This window comes from Gossypium arboreum, chromosome 2 (genome assembly GCF_025698485.1).
Source record: "Gossypium arboreum isolate Shixiya-1 chromosome 2, ASM2569848v2, whole genome shotgun sequence".
NCBI lineage: Eukaryota > Viridiplantae > Streptophyta > Magnoliopsida > Malvales > Malvaceae > Gossypium > Gossypium arboreum.
Window position 1 is genome coordinate 108,359,684 of NC_069071.1, and position 5,460 is coordinate 108,365,143.

Sequence of the window (5,460 nt, forward strand, 5' to 3'; positions counted from 1 at the left end):
ACAGAATCAAAGAATGGCTTACGAGTATGAGTACATCGTTTTATTTATCCCATAGTCCAATTATGGTCTTACATGTATGTTGTTATGGCCCTGCCATGGTCTTACATTCGCAGTGCCATAACCCAGTTATGGTCTTATTATCAGATTGCAATAGCCTATTATCACTGCCTTGGTCCAACCATGGTCTTATGTTCGTAGTGCCATAACCCAATTATGGTCTTATCCGTTAATTCATTCTTTACATTAATGTCATAGCCTAGCTATGGTCTTACATATAAACATGCCATGGTCCAACCATGGTCTTATCCGGCAAATCATCCTTTACCACAGAACGAATGTACTCAATCCCGTGTTCCACTCGTTTAGAACATTTATTTTAATTGCATAATTCAATGATAATTTTATTTTCAACATTATATATGAATAAATACTTAATAACATTCATCAATGTAATAAATGAACATTAAAGTTTAACATTATAAACTCACATGGGCTAAATTGTGGAATTTGTAGTAGTTAGGGATTATTCTGCTAATTTTCATTTTTCTCGTTGATCTACGGGCTCTTGATCTAAAATGTAAAATTATTCATTTATCAGTACATATTTCAATTCTAATTTACTTCACAATTTATACCTTTCAATTTTTAAATTACACTAATACCTAAATTTTTACAATTTTTCAATTTAGTCCCTCATCAATTAGCCTATCAAATAAGCTACTTTTTCTCAATTAACACTTTATCTAAATATTTTAAGCTATTACACAGCCTTTGATAAACAATATTTAATACCAAACCCTAGGATTTAATATTTTCACAATTTGGTCCTAAAATCAATTTATATTGAAATTACTTAATAAAATCATCATATAACAAAATTAGAGCTTCAATTCCATGTTAATTTATCAAAAACATCCAGAAATCAATGGTAACTTTCAAAATTATCCATGAAATCAAAAACTAAGAAAATAGATAATTGGACCTAGTTGAAAAAGTCTCAAAAACATAAAAATTTCAAAGAAAAAGCAAGAATTGAACTCACTTGAAGTAAAAATATGAAAAATCAGCTTCTTGGGGATGTCCTATGGTGTTTTTGGCTGAAGAATTGTAAAGAAATGTCTAGATTTCTTTTAAGTCTTATTTTTTTCTAATTCAATTTTATTTTATTTCTTATTTTACCCCTTAATCATCTAATTTCTTTTTTTTTTTTCTGCTTGTGGCGTTTCAACCATCTTCTTTGGGCTAATTTTCCCTGTAAGTCCTCCTTCATTTACTTTTAAGCTATTTTATCACTTCAATAAAATTTACACCTTTTTCAATTTAGTCATTTTCATTTAATTAGTTATCAAAACATTAAAATTTTCTAACGAAACTTTAATACTAACTCAATAACACTCCGTAAATATTTATAAAAATATTTACGGCTCGGTTTATGAAATCTAGATCTCGATACCTCATTTTCAAAATCACTTAACCTAATAATTCCTTCTAAAACACGAATCACTAATTCAGAAGTCTTCTTTAAATCATATTTAACTCATAAATAATAAATAATAAAATTTTCTAACTCATTTTTTGGATTTTAGTGGTCTCGAACCACTGTTTTTGACACCACTAAAAATTGGGCTGTTACATTTGGTATTATATTTTACTATAGGTGGTTAAGTTGTTGGCACCATTGTCGGGGATGTTTTGACAATAAATATTGAAAATAAATTTTTACAATTAATAAGATAAGTAGGAACATTATGACCTAAAGATACGATATTTAATATTTGTTTAATTATTTTTATTTTTATTTTCTTTTCAATTCGTTTATGACTCGAAGCTTCAGCACTCTAATCGAACCACACCTATATTTGGAGCAACTACTTAGATGAAACTGTCCAACAATGAATGTCAATCCACCCGCGGTTATAAATTTACCTTGAAAATATCCATTATTTGAGGGTCCACAAGAGTGACGAGCAAATAACCGAGAAGAAGTCCCAATGGATCAAAGGACGTTGCATGAGTATGCCCTACCTACACTAGACGTGGTGTGAGGAAGCATTGAGTGGCCAACGATTGACGCAAATAATTTTGAAATAAAAATGGCTATGATTGAAATGATCCAAAACACACTTTAGTTGAAAAGAAACATGGTTGAAGACCCGAATTAGTACTTGAAATGGTTTTTTCAACTATGCGACACCTTTAAATACAACTGGATATTAGATAATGTCGTGCGTTTTTGGTCATTTTCGTTCTCCTTATGAGACAATGCAACCGATTGGTTGGACTCATTAGAACTGGGTTCCATCACCACATGGAACGATATAGCGGAAAAAATTCTTTATAAAATTTTCTTGATTAGTCAAACCATTCAGTTGAGGCGAGAAATCACCAATTTTAAACAATTTGAAGGTGAATCCTTGTACGAAGCTTGAGAGCATTTTAAGATTATGCTAAGGAAGTGCCCATATCACGGACTGCAAGCATGGCTTCAGATCCAAATATTTTATAACAGTGTCAACGAACATATCAAGTCTAGTCTAGGCGGAGCATCCATCGTATCTCCTATGTTTCATATGTAAGAACGAGCCTATAAAATTATTGATGATATGACCATGAATTCATACATATAGCCTAATGAGAGATTCATGTACCAATCCAACCCACCAACGGCAAAAGCTATGAAAAAAGAGAACGATGATGATAGATTCTAATAAATCTAAAGAATCTTAACCATTTAGAAATGCCTTTCAAGCAGACAAGAACAAAGCCACATTATGAGAACCAACTGAAGAAAGCAAGCTACATAAATAATAGAGTCGAAATCCCTATTCAAAAACCTATAATCCCAGTTGGAAGGATCATTCAAACGTCAAGTGGGGAGGTAACCAATGAGGAGCAAATCAAGCCCAACCTTGACAAAACCCTTATTATCAACCTCCGCCATTACAACAATGAATCCTGGGTAACGACAATACTGCATGTTGTCAAAGATTCGATCGACTAGAATGGGAGATGCAAACTATGAAGATAAATATTCGATAAGTCCAACCTATATGTGGATGACTCGAATCCTGAATGTATAACCTCTACTACCAAATTAGCTAATTGATGATGATGTGTCAAAAGCAAAGGGGTTAGTCTCCCCAGCAATATGAAAAACAACCCTCGAAGATATGGGAAAGAGCACGTAAAAGCAATCACTTTGTGATTGGGCAAGGAATTGAAGTCACCAAGCAAGCCCATTCATGAAGAGGAAGTGATTCTCGAAGATGTCAACGAACTCACGAAAAAGGAATAAACCAAGCACCGTGAGCCGATCGAGAAGGCAATTGAATTTGTGCCTAAAACAATAATCTCAACTCATAGCATAATAAAGATACCCTCGAAATTAAAAGTTCTGGGTAGTTTTACGATCTTAATAGAAATAGGGAATCAATATTGTAGCAAAGCCTTTTGCGATTTAGGGGCTAGTATAAATTGAATGCCCCTATCGATCTATCAGAAACTTGGACTTAGGGAATTAAAAAAGACATCAATAATGTTACAATTAGTCGATGGATCTTTAGTGCACCTAGAAGGTGTGCTCGAGGATACATTGGTTAAGGTACAAGGATTCATAATTCCTGTCAATTTTGTAGTTCTCGATTGTGATGAAGATCAATAAATATCCATTCTGTTGGTAGCTCATTTCTGGTCACTTCTAAATCAACTATTGACCTAGAATGAGACGAGCTTATTATAAAAATCGATAACAAGGTAGAAGTGTTCAAGTGTGGCCGAGACTCCCAAAGTAAGAGATTGCTTAGGGAGGAATGTTATGTTTTATTTGATTTAATCCCTAATGACCATAATCGAAGGCATTTCTCAAGTTATGTATGTGTAGGTACTCATAAAAGGAAAGAACGAGATAAATAGCGAGACTTCAGTAGAAGAATAAATGGTTGGAAGGCGTGCAATGGTCAAGATCGACAGTTGAAATTGATGGTAAAGTTTAAGGCCGATCAAGTCCGGTAGCACAACATAGATTTTTAACTATTGAACTTATTTATTTTGTAAATACTGTAGACTAATCTGTTTTTAATTCGTTAGATTAGGAATTAGAGTAGTTATTTTGTGTTAGAATTAGTAGGAAATAGGTTTTCGATAAAAATAGAGGATCTAAACATTAGTAAGAGGCATGTACTGGCAACCGAGGACCTTCTACAAGTACCGAAGAGACCTAATCGAAGCCATGTCGCAACATAAGAATCCCATGGTGGGACACAACCCTTGTGAGCTTAAGAAAGATGAATTTTATCATCATGTTGCACCACACCATACATATGGCATGACACACCCTTACATTCAATACTAATAGAGGGGAAACTATTGTCGTGTTGTGCCATGCACTCCCTATGGCGCGACATGCAAGCCATTTTTGGAAAATTTTCGTTCTTGATTAGACGCAATCTTTAGAGATTTTCACCAAGTTTGTATGATAAGTAAAGCCCTAGAAGGCTTCTATATATTACCCTTAGCAGCTACTAAACCCTTGAAGCCATCATAGCCACCCAAATCAACATTTGTGACCTTTTTCTTTGGGATTCCGTGAATACTCTATTTTTCCTCTACTTCAAAACCCCAAAACCATGCATAGTAACCTTCCTGATAGAGAATCCATGGCAGATAGACACACTTACCTTCGGGGAAGGGAACTAAAAAAATAACCTTTTTGCAGCTCAACGCAAAATTTCGTTACAAGAACAAGGTTTCAAATCCATGGATGAATTGAGGAACAAAAAGCATAAGTTAATCTAATACCATCAATGAGAGAAGTTATACACAATCCTAATGAAACCAATATGCCTCCTGATCGTGCACAAATTGTACATCGCTTTTAAAGAAGCGAATGCGAATAGACCGGCAGAGGTACCATGGATGCAGTTTTCAAATTGAGGGAAGGAAATGACTATCTTACCTCCCGAAATAGCAAGGTATTATGATATTTCACTATATTTCTTTGATTTTATACGACGAACTGACCCAATGTATTTCCCAAGAAAGAATATGAATGACATAATCAAACTGCAAATGGACAGGAAGGGTGAGTGGAAATGCCACTTAGGAATGGGCTATCCTATAACATTCTCTTAGGCGAAGTTAACTCCAACGACATGGATGTGATTGAAATTCATCAGTACTCAAATTTGCCTAGCGATGGACAAGTCTAATATCGATACGTTCTAGGAAAATTTGTTGCATGAAATTTTAACTAAAGAAGCGGATTTGTGTAGAAACATGGATATATTGAAGCATGCTCTAATGTGCACAGAAGAAGAGGTGAAATTACTGTTCCCGCACTTAGTAACATCTATATGCCAACAAACGAAGGTGCCTATTAGACGATTAGGTCGTGCCTTACAACCAAGCAAGTTTTCGATCTTGGAACTGAATGTGGAGTACCTTATAGGGAATTGGAAATGA

At 34.4% G+C, this 5,460-nt stretch overlaps 1 non-coding gene across 1 annotated transcript; it reads right to left on the reverse strand.

Annotated features, from left to right (window-relative positions):
• Positions 1 to 2,366: 2,366 nt before the first annotated feature.
• Positions 2,367 to 2,470, reverse strand: LOC128289510 (small nucleolar RNA R71). The gene has a single exon (XR_008279157.1). It is a non-coding gene; the product is annotated as a small nucleolar RNA R71 (small nucleolar RNA).
• Between the last annotated feature and the right edge of the window lie 2,990 nt (positions 2,471 to 5,460).